The sequence below is a fragment of the Galeopterus variegatus genome, unplaced genomic scaffold, assembly GCF_000696425.1.
Source record: "Galeopterus variegatus unplaced genomic scaffold, G_variegatus-3.0.2 Scaffold310, whole genome shotgun sequence".
In the NCBI taxonomy this organism is placed as follows: Eukaryota; Metazoa; Chordata; class Mammalia; order Dermoptera; family Cynocephalidae; genus Galeopterus; species Galeopterus variegatus.
This window is the reverse complement of record NW_007726421.1, coordinates 371,410-393,317: the sequence shown is the minus strand read 5'-3', so window position 1 is coordinate 393,317 and position 21,908 is coordinate 371,410. Positions and strand designations below refer to the sequence as shown.

The window sequence follows — 21,908 nt, the reverse complement described above, 5'->3', positions numbered from 1 at the left end:
CGGGATGCCCCGGGGACAGGTGCAGGGCGCGGGGCTGCGGGAGGAGGGGGCCTGTCAGTGCCCGAGGAGGCGGGATGGAGGGCAAAGCCTCCAGAAGTCAGCAAATAGAGAAGTAGACAGACAATCGCCAGAGATGGCATGTGAGAAGGCCGGATAGGCGGGTGCGCGATGTCACCTCAGTGAATCAGAGCAGACGGCTCAGCAGGGGGGCTTGGGGGAGTCCCAGCCCTGCCACTTTCTAATTATGACCTCACCCTGGACTCCAACCTCTCTGGAGCTCAGTTTCCCCGTCGTCAAAACTTGTCCTTCAGTATTCCATTGATGTCACTGAAAAATTAAGAGCAGCTTAGAACTCGTGTTAGAATAAATTAAGCAATCCTTCACTTTCATTTGATTTTGATTTGGAATTTGGGTGATCCTTGGTTCATTTAAATCTGCCTCATATTTCTTATTCTTTGCCATTAAAGATAAACGGCGTGTTCTCCAAAGCTGTTATGCCTCCTAGAGTTAGACTGACTTGATTTTAATTGGTAAAAGTGAAATTTAACTTTTCAAATACTTTGTGTTATTTTTACACTTAAAAATTAATCTGGGTGGCAACACAGTATAGTAAGTTTCATTTCCAAGATGAGCAGATGTCTTACAAATTTCATGATTGAAACTATGAAAATTAATAGTCACAGAAATATTTGTGTTACACAAAAAGAGTTTTAGAACCTATAGCCACATAAAATCCAAGTTTTTTTTATTTAAATTAAATTTTAAATTGACACTATAGATGACATTTTATTAAAAAAAGACATTGCAGACGTTATACACAAAGCTAAAGCCCCCTTTGACCACCTCCATCTCTCTCCCCATTTCCCTGTCTTCCTGGACATATCCACTCTTACCACTTTCATGTTTTGTTCTAGACATTTTTTGTGCATTAACATACACATATAAGGACCCACAAACAATATGTGTTTTTGTTTGTGTTTTTTAACACAGTTGATACCATGCTGCATCTATCCTTTTGCAACCTACAGATCTGTTCATGTTGGGATTTAAGATCTCCCTCTTTTTCATTTTGCTCTGTTGCATAGTTTTTCACAATGTGCCAAAGTTAATTGAACCATTGCCCTATTGATTGACATTTATTTAGTGTTTCACATACTAAAGGATTTTTGTAATCCACTGTAATCTTTTAATGTAGCTGGTTCTAACAAAAATGCACTTTGCATAGACTAGGAATGCCCAGCCCAAGTAACTAAATACTGCTGGGCATGATAGATAAAACCCATCCAAGTCAATGTGGATTATCCACCAGCTTTAGCCAGAAACAAATGAATCCCAAAAGCAAAAAACTAAAGGAAGTGTACGTTGTGAGAGGCCTGGGGAAGAGTTCCTGACTCTTCTGGACTCCAAAGAAAAGAAACAAGATTGGGAAAGGGGAGGGAGATGATTGTACTTGATCTTTCAGATAAGGATCAGCCTGAAAAAGTGATGCTCTGTGATTGTGCAACCTCTAATTACACCATTTTCAATTATATTGTTATATTCCCTTATTACCTTTTACATGCAAAATTTTCTGTTTTGATTTTGGCCAAATCTTGATGACTTCTAGCTGATATTACAATTAATCCATTTGTTTGTTTTTTATTATCACTCGAAGTAAGCCTTTATTAAAAGTTTTAAGAATTATCATTTCCATTGTACCTGCTAGATTAGACAGAAAATATGCCATTAAAATCATGAAATGTGCCTTCATCTTGTAAAGAAAAGGAATCACAAGAAGTTAACTGATGATTGGGTAATATGTGCCAACATGACTCGCTCAACAGAGTAACTCTGACTTTGGGCAAGGCAGTTGACCACTCTGAGCCTCAGTTTTCTCATCTGTAAAATGGGGGAGTTGAAATCCCTACTGGGGCCAGCAGGTGAGGTAAGGAGTGAGGCACTGGGGCAGGGGTCAATCTTCAAGGCCAACCAGCTGTTGACATTCTAGAATTCAGACTCAACCACACCAGAGTCACTTCAGGAGAGAAGCTTGGACTTAAGTTTTTATTAGAAACTTCTCAAATTCTAAATATTAGCAACTAAGCTACAACTTCCCAAAAAACATAGTATGGACCAGACAATGTATCAGTGAGAGCTAAATTTAACCTTTGGGCCATCATATTTATGATCTTTGTGCTACCCTGGTTAAGGACCTATGTTGCTCTGAATTTCTCCAGTTTCACTTTAGCATTTCTCAGAACAGGGAGATACAGTGGTGTTGACCCCACATCCTGAGTGTAGACAGGGTGGAACTGTCCACCCACACAAGTTGTACTGAAGTACCAGAGTGAAATACCTCTGCTGCTTTGCACGGGCATCCAGTTCCAAGCCTGGCTGTTCCGTGCATCCCCAGGCTTGAGAGCTGTTCCCCGGGACCAGACTACCCTCTTGAGACTGGGAGGTGCTTTGCTGTGGCCTCAGGCGATAGATTTTGGAGTTGAGGTATAGAGAGCTCCTTCCTTGATCTCTGGATAAAGTGAGGTTCACAGATTAAGATATCATAGTTTATCCTTCGTCTTTTTGCCTTAAAATTCCAGAAAGGGCAGAGCTATAAGAAGTAAATATCAAAAGCAGAAAAACAGCTGCATTTAGGGAGGATGCTTTCTCCCCGATTTCATTTTTAAATTTAAAAAATTAAGTTGAATTAGGAAACCTTTTAAACAGGAAGTGATGTAACAGACACCAATTCATCTATCCCCTGAGATGAAGCAAATGTTAATGAACTTCGACTTGTTTGCTCTCAGATCTCTCCCTTTAGGAAAAAAAAAAAAATGAATGAATACAGAAAGTCAGACACACATTTTTTACTTCTTCTATTCCAGGAGGTTTATGTATATCATTCCCCTGCAGAGTTCTGTGTTCATACTCTGTGTGTGTGTGTGCGTGTGTCCACAAAAAATAAATATTATTGTTTTGTGGTGTTTCACGTGTGTTAGTTTCATCTTACACATACCAATTGGAGCTTGCTTTTTATCACTCAATATTATGTTTTTGGATTTTATCCATGGTGATATACATATGAAAATACTTCAAAAAGTTTGTGAAAAAATGGAATTGAAAGGTAATACAAATTTTCCATGAACTTTTTGAAGACCCTTCATGGATGTGGTTTATTTGTAATGATAGCCTTTGCATAGTGTCCAGTTATATAAATAAAGCACAGCTTATTTTTTTCATCCCCATAAGCAGAGTAAGTTTGTCTTCACATTTCATTTTACAAAGTTGCAATGCATGTCTTTGTATATGTACCGTCGTGACAACTAGAATTTGAGTTCCTAGGTGGTTCATAGAGAAAGCATATTTTAAATTTATTAGAAATTGTCAAATTGATCTCCAAAAGTGTTACACCAACAGCATACCTATTTCCCCATATCCTCAGTAAAACTTGGTGTGCTTAGATGTTAATGGGTATGAAATGAGGTCTTATTTGGACTAGTGAGTTTGTAAACATTTTCATATTTTAATTGGCCATTTATATTTCTAACAGTGTGAATTGCAGGTGCAGCTCCCTGCCTATTCATCTACTGTGGACTTTGCCTTTTGGTTGCCATTAATTAGAAGTTATTTTAATATTTGTATACCAAACTGTTATCATTTGAATGTATAGCAAATACTTTATTCCAATCTTTAGTTTATCTTTTCATTTAGTTATTGATGCCTTAATGTATAACACTTTTTTCAATATAACCTCAAACTTATTCATCCTTCTTTGATATCTCATCTTTTGTACCTAGTTGAAAAAATCCTTTTTTCCCTCAGATTATAAAAATGTTCGTCTACATTTAAATTTTTTTTTTTTTTTTTTTTTTTTTTTTTTTTTACAATTTACCACTTTTAGATGTAGATTTCTTAATCCTGGAATTGTTTTCTACTTATGGGATCCAATTTTAACTTTTTCCACAAAGATAACAAATTGCCCCAATATTACTTACAGAATAATATGCTTTTTTCCTCAGTGTTTTGCAGTATTATATCTGCTACCTCACTGTTTTTGATCACTATACTTATATTAAACCTATGTCTGATAGGATAAGTACCAGACAGAACAATTACACTGTTATTTTTATTCTTTAAAATTGTCACTGGTGTTCTTTCCCTTTGCTTTCCTGGCTGAATTTTCACATCTGCTTGTCACAGTTCCATTAGAAATGCCTGTGGGATGTTGACTGGTATTGCATTGAACATATAGGGTAACTATTGCTGGTGCATATACACACGGCTGGTGCATAGAAATGCTAGTGACTTTTACTTTTTGATCTTGGGTCCAGAAACTTTATTGAATTTTCTTATTATTTCTAATAATTTGTAGATACTCTTAGATTTTCCATGTAGCCAGCCATATTATCAGCAAATAATTAGTTTTTCTTTCTAATCTCTATTTCTTTTTTCTTTGTATTACTATGCTGACCAGCACTTCTAGTGCGATGCTAAATAAAAGCAGTAATAGCAGATAATTTTTCTCATTACTGCCATTAAAGGGAATGCTTCCAACATTTCATTAGGTATGATTTTTGCTGTGGAGTTTTAATAGATTCTCCTTATCAGGTTAAGGAGTTTCCTTCTCTCCTGAATCTCACTGTTTTGTTTTATTCAACAAATAGATATTAATGTTATTATTTATTTTGTCTGAATCTGTTTTAAGAAAACCATATATTCTGTAGTGAGTCAATGTGGTAAATTAAAATATTTTTAAAATATTTAACCATCCTTGTATTGCTGCTGGATAAACCCTAATTGGTCATAATGTTTCTTCTTAAATCGTGCTCTATTATTGATGGCACCAATATAAAAAGTGCATTAACAAATGTAGAGTGTAATGGCTTACTAGCTGAATGCCCGAGGAACAACCATCCAGGTCAAGGAACAGAGCACGGCCAACCCCAGAAGTTACCCTTGCATCAGTCTCAGATGCAATCCCCTTTCTCTTCCCTGAAAAAAACTAGAATCTGGATTCTAATAATCACTTCCTTGCTTTTCTTTATACTTTTATCATCTAAACATCTGTTCCAAGTGCTATATTTAGTTTTGCCTGTTTTGAACTTTATGGATATAGATTCATGCATTTTAAGATAATGTGTGTGAACTCCTAGCACTATGCTTGGTGTTTACATGCAGCCAACACAGGAGATCAACACCCATGGGAGTCCACCTAAGACATATATACTATGGCTATATGTTTGCCAACACCTCTAAGTGAGAAACTTGGGATCCTAAATATTTGATATGTGTGATGGAGAAAAACACACATTTCTGATGTAGTGTAGAAGGAATCTGTTGGCATCTGTATTAGTCAGCTCATGCTGCTATGACAAAATATCACAGATTGAATGCCTTAAACAGATATTTATTCCTCAGAGTTATGGAGGCTGGGAAGTCCAGGATCAGGGTGCCAACATGGTCAGGTGCAGGTGAGGGCCCTCTTCCCTGCTTACAGAGTGCTGTCTTCTCATTGTACCCTCATGCGGTGCAGAGAAAGAGAGCTAGCTCTCTTCTTATAAGGGCACTTATTCCATCACGAGGACTTCATCTAAAGCTAATTACCTCCAAAGAACCCACCTCTAAATACCATCACATAGGGAGTTAGGGATTTAAGTTTCGAGGGGACATAAACATTCAGTCCATACATTCTGCCCCTTGTCTCAACCATTATTACAAACAGAAAGGTCTTGAAGCCCACTGACCAGAGAGACAGAGAGAGAGAGAGAGAGCAAAGTTTCCAAATGAAGCAGGTGAAGCTTGGAGGGTAAACTTAACCTTCTGTGACAATCATAGTCTATAACTCTAGTTTTAACATAATTTCTAGAATAAAAATGCTCAGTGTTACACATCAGTAGGAATTAGGAACTATTAATAAAACCCTCTCAGTATAAAAGAAAACTCTTTGCTCTTAGCAAAAAAGATTAGACAGAAGATTGACTTTATGGTGACAAAATGAGTACAAATCTTGCAAGAAAACATTTTACTCCAGATTCTACATTGATCTCATGAGAAGTAATCACTGGTTCTCTTATCTTCTCAAAGCACCAGGTCAGTCTTTTCATTCTTCCTGGAGTTCTTCACATAACTGCTAATTAAGGACTCTGGCTTCAGGTACATTTTCCAGCCAAGACTGAATTAGAGTATGTTGGCACTGTCAGAACTTCAGATAAATAAACATCTGTGTTCATGTCATACAATAGAAATATAATGTGAGCTATAACTATGAACCACATATGTAATTTTACATTATCTAGTGGCCAAATTAAAAAAATAAGGAGACAGGTAAAATTAATTTTAATATATTTTATTTATCCCAATACAACTATATTATTATTTTAATATGTAATCACTATTACAATAATTAATGTGATATTTTACAATCTTTTTTTCATAGCAAGTCTTTGAGATCTGTGTGTGTGTTTGCACTTCTAGAACATCTCAATTTGGACAAGCCACATTTGCAAGTATCTATAGCCACTTGGGGCCACCGTCCCAGACAGCTCAGTTTTATGCAAGTGGCATCTAGACAAGAGAGGGGAATACAATCTGTAATGTCATATCTGTGGATGGAACTCACTTTGATTATTTGCCATAAGATATAAATATTTGTCAAAATGATACATTTTGATTAAAGGTAATAAATCAGGATGATTTGTGGCTAAATATCTGTGCAATGTTTTCTCCAGAAAATTAAGACAGTTGGCTGCAGAGTTTAAAGCTACACAAGTTACCATTTATGCATATGTACCTGCATCAGAATATGAGTAAGTTATGCATGTGAAGAATTCAAAAAAACATCAGAAAAATGGCAAATACTTTGAAAAAGGAGTGGGGGAAAGGAGAAATATATTGAAAACCAACAGACCACACCTTGCCTTTCATCTTAAACTATAAACCAAATTATCAGTAGAGTCCAGCCAGGTAGCAAGTTTAGTGTTACTCCAGCCACGTCACTTCCAAAAAGTGTCTATTTGTCTTATCTGAAAATGGTCATAAAGTATTGCTAGCAGATAAAATGCTCAACCCAGTGCATGGTACAGAATGAATATCCAGCTTTTATATTCTAGCTACTATTATTTTATTATTATTAATGTTAAAAGCCAGAAGGAGAGAATAGGACAGAAGACAGGCACTGGCCAGGTGCTAGGGATTCACTGGTAAAGAAAAGTCTGAATCCCCAGCCACGATGGAGTTGGGAGACAGTAAACAGATAATTGTGTAACCACAGATTGTGCTGCTGCTGGGAGGTAATGGGATGTGGTGATGGAGAAGGTTAGGCGGAGGTGCTTGGAAAAGTCCTTCTGAGGAGCCACAATAGGCTTAGGCCACATGTGGGGACAGCCTTGGGAAGTGCTGAGAGATGTGGTCCAGGCCAGGGCCTCTCAAAGGTAAACAGAGATGAGACACTTCTAATTTTATGGCTCTTGGGTTGTCAAAGAATAATATCAAGACCAGCAGAACTTATCAATAAATGAATAAATAAATAAAATTTAAAGGCTGGGTTTTACTCACCACAAAGGAAACCATGCCCCTGAAAGAATATGCTGAGTGTCTTGCTAGGGGTGCAGCAAGAGAGGGAAACAGGAGCCCGGGTACCCCACAGGGGAGGGTTCATCATGGTTATGCTAATTTAGGACTGAAACTTGCTCACTGCATAGGGTGGGATAAGCCCACAGGCCTGTGCATGGCTTGAGTAATGAGTTCACGTTGCATTTGGGAATGAGCCAACATAGAAAGGGGTGGGTGAAAACCTTCTTTCACCAGGAACTCTGTCATTCTCTCCTCAACCTCACTGTGATGGGTCTAATTTGCTGAAGGTGGCTGTGAAGCCCAGGGCAGAAATAGGAAGCTGAGCCACAGGGCCCTTGTCCTAGATGATAGGGGCCCAGGGCAGGGAGGGCTCTAAGACAAGGAGGGCTAGAACCCTCAGGAGAAGAGAGAAGAACTAGAAGAAACCAACAGAGCAATTGCTCAGTCTGTCCCTGTTGCTTGGTTCAGGCAATTAACGTGGTAATCATTATGCACACACAAAAGAAGGTGAAAACTCCAGCTGATTTCTAATGCTCTGTACATACAATATTTCCATATATCATGGTAAGTATTATATGCATGTGTACGTGTGTGTATACATATAAATCTGCACACACATATATTTAAAGAATATTTTATACTGCCAGCATTTTGATATTAATTTTTGTAGTGAGATAATAGTTAAAAAATGTGTGATCTTCAGAGCTATTTAAAATATAGCAGGCCGGCCCAGTGGCGCACTGCTACAGTGCGCCGCTTGGGAGTGCGGTGGCGCTCCCGCCAAGGGTTCGGATCCCACATACAGACCGGCCGCTCACTGGCTGAGCGAGGTGCGGGTGCAACACCGAGGGTTGCGATCCGTTGCCGGTCATGAAAAAAAAGACAAAAAGGAAAAAAATAAAATATAGCTACATAAAAATGTTTTACTTCTCTGACAGTAGTGATAAGGTAAGTTAGGAGTTTTCCATTTTTAATCTTTAAGATCCATGCTTGTTAATTAGATTGCCTCTCCATATTCTTAGAGAAGCAATCCCAGTGTTTAAAAATGAGCTCAAGTGTATTTAGAAACATTGGGAAATTTGTCTTTATGTAGACAAAACAGACAGGTCACTAGATTTTTTTCCCACCAGGATATTTTTCTTGTTACATGTACTTCTCCAGGAAAAAGTTCCACAAGTGGGAAATTGAGAAATCTGCAATATTCTCCCTTCGTATCAAATGACAAAGTATGTCTGGAGAGACCCAAGGCTACAAGGCAAGATATTTATTTTCTTTGCTTAACCAGGATGATAGGATAATTTCATGCTGTTTGTTTGTGTAAGATATTGGGAAGGCTGAAGAGTTCACATGCTGGCTTTTAAAAAAAGTTGTATGTATTATACAAAATTCGGAAAATGTTTAAAAGTACCAAAAGAAATATAAGAATAAAAAGTGTCTATAACCACATTACCCATAGATGATTACTGTTAACATTTTGGTTTATTCCCTTCTAGACTTTTTTCTCATTCTGCTTCTTTTACCTAACAATAGACTGGTGAAATTTTTTATGTCACTTATAATTCTAAATAGAATTTTTAAATGTCTACAGAGAACTTCATTGTTGATTGGTATCATAATTTATTTAAGAAATGCCTTCTACTGAACATTTTGGTTATTTCCAATTGTTTAGAAATAATGCTAGAATGGAACTCTTTGAAGATAAACAATTAGTAAAATCATAGTTTTAATGATTATGTATGCAGATGCTTTCTTACCAAATGTCTGATTTTGTGCATTTCTGAGAGTTAGATGGCTAGGTAATATCATTCCTGATTTCCAGATGAGAGTATGATCCAAGGGTATTCATCAAGTTAGTGGAGAAACTGGGTTTATAATTGGGAATTCTGGTTATTAGGGATATTTGGTAGGACTCTTTCCTATCAAAGTCTTCCCAGATTATTGAAAAGGAATGTCAGATGCCACTGTAGTTATCATTTAAGTAATTAAGTAATATTTGTGATAAGATCAATTTTTAAAATGCTTTAGTTATATAAGATAAATGTTTCCTGACACCCTTATCCTTATTATAATCAATAGCATTATTTAGTTACTTTTATTTACTGAAGCATCATTTGTCTCTGCAATGTAGAAACAGATTAACCTGTTGGCGTGTTGCTTCCCCTACTCAACCCCTTGAAGACAAGTGTCATGTCTTATCCATTCTTGTGGTTCCAGCTCTTAGCATCACACCTGGTATTGCTGGTCCTCAATGAATGTTTATGGAATTGGGCCAACATTTTACTCAATACTAAAACTAAATAGTCAATAAAGAATAAGTAGATTCTTCAATCCTTTGGCATAAAAAATTAAAACATTTTTTTGGATGAATTATCAAATGCTTCATTTTTTAATTCAACAATTCAACAAATACTTTTCCACATCTTCCTATGTGTTGGGTGCAGTACTACATGCTGGGGACAAAAGTAGGTAGAACTCACATGGCCTCTCCTGTCCTCTTGGAGTCTGCAACCAAATGAGAGGCTGAGATAAGCATGCAGACAGTAACAATAGAATTATACATGCAATAATGGTAAATTTGGAAGAGCAGAATTTAAGTGGAGTTGAGAAGGAAGAATAAGGAATAGAGAGTGCACAGAACAGTGAACTTGCAGGCATTATTAAACAAATGTGATTGCAAAGGAGCTGGAAAGTAGTAAGATTTCAGTGGCTTTCAAACAGTTTATCTTCAAAGTAAAGTACTTAAAAATGTTGGTGATGAGTTCTGAAAGCAACAAGTAGAGCTTCTGGGTGGTACCTTTACCTACCTCTGGTGTATGCCCCAGGTCGAGCCCCTGTCAGTGATTAGCAGCAGTGCTCTAAGGTTTACACATGTGGACTGGATTCTCCTTATTTTGCTATCTTAGGCAAAAGCAGATTCTGTAATCCCTTCCAAAAAAAAAAAAAGTGATAAAAACAAAAAACAGTGCCATATCTGAAATCTCATGAGATAAGTTTCCTACTGACTGGAAGCCAGACTACCTATTCCATGCGGGTGCCAACACTCTCTAATTGCTGCAGAAAAGGCAGAAGAAAACCAAGAGGTGGATTTATTGAGTAATGCATGTGCCTGGGGCTGTGCCACAGAACCATTCAGAGTTTCTGCTCAGGCCTTTTGAGATGACACATTCAGAGCCCATGTGACCTGAATAGGCAGCATCCCCAGACCCTATGAGGGCAGTCATGCAGGCAAGGACATTTGAGGCACCCTGCTGTCTAAGGGAGGCAGAGGCAGCATGGGGCAGCAGTCAGAGCCCTTCATCGTGTGCTGGAAGAAAGACAGTGTTGTGACAGTTTGGGGCAAGTCACTCAAATTCCAAGACCTTCCATTTCCTCAATCACATAATGTGGCAGATAAAATCTTGCCCCTCCTATATCCAGAAATGATACAGTTGAACACGTTTTACACACAGTCAAGCATTCCACGAATGCCAAGTATTACGGAGACAGGAATGAGTTTCAATATCAGAAAAGCAATAGTCCAAATATGTTTCTTATACTGGTTTAATTCTCCTTTTATTTCGTGACCTAGTATCAACTTCCTGGAATGTATTAAGGAGTTTCTGATTTTCAAAAACATTATTCAGTGCATTCTTTACTGCTGGTATTTTCTAATAACATTATTTGAAATCATCAGCAGAAATGACATCCTCCCTTATCACTGACCCCATTAAAAAATGAATAGTTTATTTATCTTACACCATCCCATGAAAATACTTATGCTAAAAGTCAGTGATTTGATCACTTTTATGGTAACTTTACCAACTAAAACACCTGTTAATTATAGAAATAGTCCTGGGTAACATTTAATATTAATATTTTTTCCTTTCTTATATTTAAAGTGTAGGGATCTTTGACATGTATTTAAAAGAGAAGCCACAGAAGCAGCTTTGGTGAACAGCCTCCCTCAAATTCCATTTATATGTAACTGGTGCAACAGGGTCAACAATGTAAATTCACTTTGTACACATTTACTTAGCACCTTAACTCCAGTACATCGTGCTATGGAAACTCTTGGGATATCCTTCAAACAGAGGATGAATGTTTGTGAGGTTTCAAAATGAAGCCACTGGAACTAATCATCAAACTGGGCATAAATATTCTTTATCAATCTTTTTCCCTAACGATACACATCATTTGTGGACATTTGGGGTATATAGATGACTGTAAAACAAAACAAAAATAACTCCTGATATAAGAACCTAGGGGTAACCAGTGTTAATATTTTGGTGTATTTGGATAAAAATGTAATCATATGGCATATGGTATTTTGTATCCTGCTTTTTTGAAATTATACTGTCAGTATTTTCTCACATCATTAAATATTCCTTAAAAATAAGTGTATAATATTACATTATTTTTACGGACCATAATTTAACCTAATTTTTAAATTATTAACAACACCATAATGAATTTCCTTACCTACATAACCAATTTTTTATAATAGACTAATTAGTAGAATTATTAATTAGAGCAACTGGCATAACTTTTTCTTTTTTATACTACAAGTTCTGCTTGTCAAATGATAAATATAGTTTTAATACTGACAAGCAAAAAGAAAATGAAACAACCCAAAATTCTATCTCATAAATATAGAGTTCACATTTTGATATATATTCTATCTTCTTTTCTTATTTAATCTAAAATATGACTTGCTGTGAATTGAAGATCTAAATTTTTAAAATTTCCCCCAAATAGTCAGTTTTCCCAGCATTACTTCTAGAATAACCTACCTATCCCCAATTGACTTGTCTCAGCTCTGCCCAAAAATGAACCAAAGGAATATTTTGGATGGAGCCAGGATTTTCTTAGAACACACCCCCATTTGCCGTCACCATAGGACATCTGAATCGGTTCAAGATCATTCCAATCGTTCAAAGAGAATTTTCAATCAATGTATCAAGGAGCAATTTTCTCTTTTCCTACACCGCTCCATTCATCCCATCCCTTCCTGCTTCTCTCACTCATTTTCAAAGATCTCCCAGCAGAGGACGTTTGCACCTAGAAACTTTTTTTAGACTCTTTTTTATTTTTTAGGTTTCTTGAAGGCTGATCTGGCTGAAACCATGCATCTAAATTAAAACTACAATGACTTTCTCTTATCAAGTTGAGCAGTTGCTTGATAAGCATGTGAGTGCATTATAATCTCAGCAGTAGATTATATAATGGCTGCATTGTAATTTCAGAAGAAAATATAGTGCAGGAAAAGACAAACTTGAAATGAAGACTTTAAGACCCAAGATTTCGTAGTAGAGAAAAATGTTGAAAATGTTGACCTGCCCCTATTGATCTAAAATAGCAGTCAGACCACTCTCGAACTATCACACGTATAATTCAAGAACTTTTTATTTAAGCTATCAACATTTGCAACCTGTTGAACATTTTCGGATATAAAAATAGAAGACTAATACCAATTACTCTAACGTCCACTAACTAGCATACTGTAAATGATTTACGTGGGAATCAGTTTTTAAAAGTTCACCTAAGAAAGCAGCAATCAGAGAAGCTTCCCTAAAGTCTGAGCTGTTTTTACATGTGAAATTGCTGTGATTTTTCAATTGGATAAATCACTGAATTAGTGTGAGTGGGCTCCTTGTTATTATCTGCTCTTCTTGGCTTCAATTTTCCTGTTTTTCCAATACGAAGGACAGTGCTTTTCGTTCCTAAAATGGGAGTGGTTGTTCCTGGCTGTAAAAGCAGATTAAAGGTGATCATGTTCATCATAGCCACCAAAGCAAGCTGTGACCCCTGAGAGACGATCTTCCCCTGGAGAAGTACTAGGAAGCACAGTTATGCATTAGAATAAAATGAAGGGATGGTTAATTCCAATCATACTTTACCTCTGAACTCTAATTCTATCATTTCTCATCATTTTTAATATGAGGACCCCTCTCTTGTGCAAACCTTTTTACAGACCCAAACTTGTTTGAGATGGTATTGAGAGAGTCCATCATTACATAATCCACCCCACCAAGAACTAGCTGCATGACCTTGACTAAGTTGTTGAGATATCTGTAGAGTGGGAATAAGATAAAAGGAATAAGTTCTGGTGTTCTATTGCACAGGAGGGTGACTATGATTAACAGCTAAACTTTGATTACTACGTAGTAACTAGAGGAGAGGCTTTTGAATGTTTTCACCACAAAGAAATGATAAATGCATGAGGTGATTGATACATTTAACTACCCTGACCCGATTATTATATAACACATATATGTATCAAAACACCAGAGTGTACCTGACAATTATGTATAATTATATGTCAATTAAAATTTTTTTTAATGTAAAAAATAGGAACCTATAGGATTGCCTGGATGATTAAACACAACAATGCCTGTAAATGCTGAGCACCATTCCTAGCACGTGTTAGGAGCTCAGTAAGTGTTTATGTTGGTGGACGGTGGTATTTGGCAGTATTTGAACAAATCATCATCCAGTTTTTAATCTATTACATCCCAGGAGTCAGAACTCTTCTAGTTTATTTTATACTCTTTTGTTACCACAGCAACCACACAATGAATGATTTCTACATCAGCATGCAGAGAGAGCAGTTGAGCTACTCATTTTTAAGAATGAGATTCTAGTTGTATCACAGGGTATTTATTTTAATTTTTTTAGTTTTAAATTACCATTACAAATAAACTTGAATTAAGTTAAATTAGAACTGTTCCTAATGACATTGTACCCACTGACTTGGATTTACGAAAAAATTTGACTTTCCAACATATTCAAAGTATTTTCTAAGTAGATTCTTAAAGACTGTGCATTTCCAAAGAAAAGAGAGTGGTCTGTTTGCTTGCTTGTTTTGCCACTTTTTAAAAACATTTGGAACTATATAGATAAATATCTGGGGCAAAAGAGCTTGGAATAACAATGACCAACATCAGAATAGGGTGAATCTGGAGAATTTTTCACAAAATAGTGGTCCAGGAATTGTACAACATGGTGCCTATAGTTAATAACAATATATTGTACTCTTGAAAAATGCTAGGAGAGTAGATTTTAAATGTTCTCACCACCAAAATGACAACTATGTGAGGTAATGTGTATGTTAATTAGGTTAATTTAGTCATTCCACAATGTATATATTTTTCAAAACATCAAGTTGTCTATGATAAATATATTTAATTTTATGTCAGTTATAAAAGTGAAAAAGAAAGCAAAAACAAAGAAAATGGTGGCTCAGGAATATTTGAAAGTCTTAAGGAGCAGGGCAGAGTTGGGACAAGCATGGGAACCAGAGACCAGAACAAGGTGGTGGGTGGAAACCAGGCAAACACAAGCCAGAGGGCTCATTGGAATTATACTTGACTTAAGACTTCAGGTCAAACCAGGAGTTGGGAAGCAGACACAGAGAAGAGTGACTTAAGCGTGGTGGCTGTCAGATCTGGCCAGAAGGACCCCAAACTAAGATGGGACTGTACGTCCAAGGCCAATAGGCAGGCAGATGGAAACCAGGGACACCCAGAAAACAGAGTGCCATGCACATCTGCTGTTTTTCCTGGCCACTATCTTTTCCTACTTCTGGTGGGAGCATGTCAATTTTACTTTATTGAACTCCCCTCCCCTCATTTATTTATCAGTCCCTGAGCCAATAGGTTGGACACATGACCTGAGCCAAGCCAGTCAAGTGGCCTCTCCCAGGAATTTGAATCTACAGCTGAAAGTGCAAGGAGCTTATTCATCCTGACAGCAGTGCCCTGCAACAACTCTCCATTAGTTCTTGTACCTTGATCCTCACAACAGCCCTGGGGCTGGTCTTTTTTGAGGCTTGTTTATTTAACTTGTCTTCAGTTTCTGTGTGCCGCTCCATGTCATTCCAACAAATTCCTTTTTGATCATTGTGTTAGCCTAAATCATTTCTGTTGCTTGCCACCTAAAAACCCTGGCAAGGCATCAGGAATCCAGACAACAGTCTGGCCAGCAGAACTGGTGGGTCAGCAACCTTCTAACCCCAGCCCAGGAACCTCTTATACTAACGTGAGGAGAGAGGTGCCCTCAGCAACAAATGCTGGACAGCAAGTGCATGTGGGTGAACTCTTGCTAGGAAACTCACCCTGCAGTTACCCAAGATGGACTGGGGACTGCGACAATTGAATTAATAATTATTGCATATCACAATACTATGAGGTGCTTTCAGTTTTGTGCACATCTTGTATGAGTGTGAGCCCTGCTAAAATCAAGAGTGACTCAATCTATAAAAGAAATGGTAACCATTGAAATATTAGCTCCTCCCAAAAGATGTAACTTGGAATAAATACTTGACATAGAATGTTCAGCAAGGCAACCTCGTGTGCCAGCTTGGTTTCTGCCTCTGTCTTGCCCTATCATGCCCCTCAAGAAGTTATGATCTGTACATTTTGTACCAAGAAAAACCCATTCTGTATTTTTGCTATACTACTATATTTTTGTTCATTTCCAAGTCAATTTTCATGATGACATCCTTTAACTTTTGGGGGCTTGCCTTTTCTTGTCCACCTGCAGTAATCTATTTAACTGCTTCAAATAACTTAAAATGTAAAATAGTAACATATCAAATTAATAAAACACAATAGCAAGATTTGAACATGCTTAAAATTTGTACCCGGAACCGGAAAAACCAAATAGAGCGTGTTAGATACAGAAAAAGACTAGACATTTTTTTTTCCATTAAGCACATTTTGGAAAAATTCTCTCTAACCTTGTGTACACATTCTTGACCCCTACTTTGCATAGCTGCCTTGTTGGACTTTTAACATTAGGTTGAATTCTTTTTTTTTTAGAAGTGGATTCAGTCAATCAAATTATAAAAAATAAAAAGCTTCTGGCTACTTGCAAGGTTTCATTTATTACTGATTAAATGAAGGGTGGGTGGTTTAAGGTGCTTTGACAAAGGGCTCTTGGAAATTACCCCAGATAGTTAGTGTGTGGTGCTGTTAGTCATACACCAAGATCAGGCAAAATCTCCATATAGACTGGTTAACTTCCAGCTGCGTGAGAAAAATAGTAATCCTACAAGTTGTTCTTGCTCTTGAATATAAGGCAAACCAGTCATTACTACTGAAAAAGCAATGGCAAATGTAGGTTTAAGGCAGTATGCTCATCCTCAAATATGAAGAGGTGTATATATCATTTAACCTGTTATACAGTGCACCAGTTTCCCCCACTCCCATCACCATGTTGCTATTTTATAATCTTTTGTAAATATTTAGCCCTGTTGAGACCAGAGAGGGAGGCCCTGCCCAGTGAGTAATTGTGATCCCCACAGATGAGAGCGAATATTCCCTGTCAATCAACAGGAAAAAGTAAAAAGAGAAGTAAAATTCAGAAGGAACACTTTAGACCAGTGGTTCTCAAACTTTAGTGTGCATGACCGTTCTTTGAGGAGCTTATTGGAAAATGCAGATTTCCTGGCAAAATCCCCAAGGATTCTGGTTCAGTAAGTCTATGGTATAGCCTGGAGATCTTCACTTGGAACATCCCAGTTGATTCTGGTCTAAACGGTCCTTGGAACTTGTGGAAAAACTGCCTCAGACTGAGGGAACAGACAGAACGCCTGCCTCACCCTGGGTATTACCCTCTTGGGCTTGGAAATCCACACCTGTGGGCCACCAGAAGAGTTTCCAGATATTAAGACAGTCAGCATCTCCTACAGGGAGGACTTCAGCAGAATAGGAGTGGACAGCAGTTTGCTAAGCAGAATAGCAGGTGGTGTGTTAGTTAATCCTTCTATTTTAAAATGTTTCCCCACTTGAGGAGCAGGGGTTGGAGAACAGAAGGTTATTTGATTTGGTTTTATTTTTACTATATTTTTACTATAAATTCAAGCTTCTGTCATACCATCTACCATAGTGCTGTTATGAAAATTGAATAGGATAAGACATATCCCATAGTGAGAAGTCAAAGAAACCAAGAAAAAATGTTGAAGTGTTAGCTCTGATTGATGACTGTCCAACAATGATGATTATGACAACACCATCGTCTTGGTTGTCTTAGTGGAAATTAAGGGGAGAATGTGATGTTCTCCCATCTCTACCCCTGCACAAGGCCAGTGTTACTAGTGGAGCGCCTCTGCTCTCCTGAGGCCAGGCTAGTGTGGGGAGCAGCTAACTGTGAGAGCCTCCAAGGGGAGTTTGAATTTGGTTGACCCACAATCAGAATTACAAAGCCCAGCCAGGGCTCCCCCCAAGGAGATACTTCCTCTACACCAACCTAGGAGGCTCCTGAGATTGCAGACCCTCCATTTTTGAGGGGTGTTCTATCAGATGAAATGCATTGTCTTAGTCCATTTGTGCTGCTATGACAAAATACCATAGACTGAGTGGCTTGTAAACAACACACGTTTATTTATCACAGTTCTGGAGGCTGGACGTCCAAGATCAAGGCACCCACAAATAGCAACTTCATACAGGTTTCTGCTTCTGTCATTTCTGCCCCAGACAACCAAATACCTCCCCCCTCTACTGTGTGTTTCTAGTGCATGGTTTCTGCTTACTCAGCCTCCACTTCTTCATGGTTTCTACTCATTCACAGCTTCTCCTGCCATGTGTATGTGTCCCCTGCCTTCTCTGTGTGTCTCAGCTCTACTCCAACTACCAACCGCCCCATTCGTCACATCTCCAGAGAGAACCTGATTGGTCCAGCTAATCATTTCATCTTTGCCTTGATAGAGCTTCTGAGTCACGGCCCCACACAGCACAGTGGCCTCACCTATCGAGGTCCAATCAGCTGTGCTCAAGGCTGTGGTCCATCATAAACACTCAAAATGACAATCCCCACTGTTTTTTTATGAGGTCAGTAAGAATGATATCCCCAAACTACTTTTTTTTAAAAATTGAAGTGTTAGTAACTCCAGATGTTATCTGCTTGTTCTATTCCAATAGAAAAGTATGCTAAACCCGAATCTAACAGCTCTTCTTTATAGAAAACTTGGCTTCTTCACTAATCTGTTAAAATACTTTTTTTTATTGTAACATAGTTGATTGTACATATTTGTGGGTTGCCACATTGAATATTAATACCTGTGTGCAATATGTGATGCTCATATCAGGATAATTGGTATATATATGATATAATTGTTTTTTGTGTCCCTGTTATAGGACTTTGTTCAAAAAAGAAATCACTTTCAGTACTATTAATATCAGATTTTTTTAAGTATCAAATGGTAGAAAGTGATAACTATTTTGACATTGTATCCTTTCCTCTAGATTTTTAGCTTGACTCCATTTGTAAGCAGATATTTAACACTGAACAGGGACCCCAAATAGCCTTTCAAAGCCCAGCGATCCATTGTGAGGCACTGGCTTAACACAAAATACTTTGACATAACCCAAGCCTCCAAGAGGGATATCCGGTCAGCTATTTTTGGAGAGCTTCTCCCCCACTCCATCTCACGTAACAGAGTTACAGCAGTTTGTTTAGAAAATTGGCACAGGTTCTGTGATTCATGAAATCAAAACCCAAATGAGATGTTTTGAACTTGTTTAAAACTGGAACCATTTTCACTTAAATGTGCTGCAATACCAAAGAAATTACTCGCTGAATTAGACAGACATATATGCATGCAGAATATAAGTTTTTGCATTGATATGTATATGGTATTATGGGATGGGTTTGCCATATGTTATAATTAATGAACTCACTCAACAAATATTTATAGAGCATGTACTGTGTGCCAAGTGCTGTGTTATGGCTGAAGATATGACAGTGAGAAAAGTGGACCTGTCCTCATAGAGCTTCCAGTCTAGCAAGAATTAGGGACCAATAAACAGGCAATTGTAAAGTGGTATGATAGATAGGACAGCAACATGGTGGTAGAGAGTGCCTGGCCAAGAGGCACATAGAGGGGCGTCAGAGAAGCCCTCCCAGAGAAAGTGATATCCATGCTGAGAACTGAAAGGCAGCCAGGAAGGACAGGAGGAGGGAATCTCCCAGGTAGCAGAGCAGCCCATGCTGGGGCTCCATGGTGCAGGGTCACATGAAGGAGTTTGAACTTGATCCTTAGAGGAGTGGGGAGCACAGAAAGGGCTTCAGAGGAGAGAAACATGATCAGATTTGTGCTTTGTAAAGAGCACCCTGGCTGTGGTGTGGGGGATGGATGAGAAGAGAGCAACAGAGGAGGTGTGGTGGTGATCCAGGTGAGACGCAGAGGGGATGCAAAGGAAGAAAACCACCAGGCGGTGGAGAGAAGCAAGCACCTCTGTGTGTTCTTTCCATCTGATCGACATGACTTGGTGATGACAGGTGAATGGCTCTGCATCTGCCCAAATGCAGCATCAAAGCACTGCCCTCACCTAGGGACTTGTGCTACATTCGTATTACAAACCAGTAACAGTAAAGCGTTGGTCTATTTTACCATATTATTATGCACTCCTTTTATCAAGTAAGGATTAAATATACCCAGATTATGTTAATAATTACCAGCCTTGTAATTGTAAGTAACCTAAACTCTCTATTCAACGTGGTGCAAATAATAAAAAAAATATATATTTACTGTCATAACTTAAAAATCCAGAGGTCATGAGGGCTTCAGGTGAGGCTGGATCCAGTGTTTCAGTGGTATCAAAGACCAGGTTTTTCCCTACTCTTCTCTTTATATTATGTCTGCTTTATGCTGAGGTTGCTTTCTCTCATAGTCTCAATAATATACTTCTGTGTTTGTGCTATATCTACTATGAAGAGAAACCATCCACCAGTAATTCTTCCCCAAAATCGGAAAGTTTCATTTCGCGGAAATCCTCAGAAAAAAGTTTTGGAGTTGCATGCTCTAAAGCAATCACAGTGGCCAGGGAGACAGATGGGCTCATACCAAAAGGCAGCAAACAGCCCCTACATGCAACAAATTTCCCTTTGCATTTTAGCTGCAGTCACTGTTGGTAAACAAGCTGAAATGTTCTCCCAGTAAGGAAGTACTGAAATACATTTTTTTTTTTTAATGCAAGGCACATGCAGTTTCCTCAAGAGCTGCAGACACACTTAAAGAGAGCAATGCTTCTCCCTTACTGCCACCTGGCCTGCCTGCTCCATGACACCCTCTTACCTTCTCTGCTGGTCATGCAAACATGCCTTGAATCTTGTCTTTTGCAGATCCTGGTACCCTTTTAAAACATGGACATAAAATGATGCTTCTCATAACAGTCAGGATCCATCCCTGAAAAACTGAAATGGAAATACTTCTACAGTCTGAAACAAGCACATAAATAGATAAATGTGTCTTATATATATTCTAGAAACATTTATGGGTTTATTATTTCAGATTGAAATACATTTGGATGAGAGACTGTGTATTCTTTGAGGTTGAGATGTTTAACCATTTAGTTAACACAAAATGTATTGATGATTTTCTATTATAAAAATAATGTGTGCTAATTAAAGAAAATGTGCAAAATTCTGAAAAGTTGAAAGAAGAAAATCAATCATACTTTCACTACTTAAAGACAATATCATGAATGTTTTCAGTATTTTCTTCTAGCACTTCTATTGTGTATAGGATTTTTAAAAATATAGATGTGAAGTGTGCATACACTTCTATGTCTTTTTTCCCCTCTTACTAAAACAGGCTACATACATAACATTTATATGGTCTTGCAAACAATGATTAACATTGAAGCTTTCTCAACCACTTCGCTCTTATGAGACATTTAGGGCATTCAAGCTTTCTTGACCATTTCTCTCTTATTGGACATTTAGAGTATTTAAAATTTTTTATTGTTATAAATAATGCTGCTATGATCATACTCATATATGACACACTGCTCCAGATTTAGGATTATATTCTTCATACACATTCTCAGAAACAAAATTGCCATGCCAGAGAATCCAAATATTAAGACTCTTGATATATACATAGGACTCCTTTTCTGAATTAAGACTTTATCCAAAAAAAATTTTAAGTGGGTGAGAGGCCAAGAAATACAATCAGCTAAGAAGTGTTTTAAAAGTCAGTTCACAAAATCACTCTGCCTCAGCCATATATAACTGTTGAGTAGCTCCTTCCAAGATGCATTTATGGAGCACCCTGGTGGCCATGCCCAGTCAAGGATTCAAAGAACATGCCAAGGGACTGTAATAGAAGATTACAGTGACTCAACAAATCAGAATGATCAGATTTCAAGGTGTGCCAAATAACTCATCTTGGAAACAGATGTAGCTGAAATTTTACACTATTGCCTTCGACTTCAAAAAATTTCAATGTAATTGTAAGTGAAGTCAACTGTGTTTACAACTACCAGCAAAATCTCAGGTTACTTTGAATAAAAATCACTTTCTTATTTTGGTAATTACGAAAGCTAAAACTAAATATTTTTTTCATAGTTAATTTCTGGAACACTAGTAACAGTGGAAAC

The 21,908-nt window shown here is 37.7% G+C and overlaps 1 protein-coding gene across 1 annotated transcript in view; it reads left to right on the top strand.

The window, feature by feature from the left end:
- COL4A3 (collagen, type IV, alpha 3 (Goodpasture antigen)) overlaps positions 1 to 21,908 on the top strand; it is a 136,020-nt gene that overhangs the window by 569 nt on the left and 113,543 nt on the right. The gene's annotated exons all lie outside the window — the stretch shown is intronic.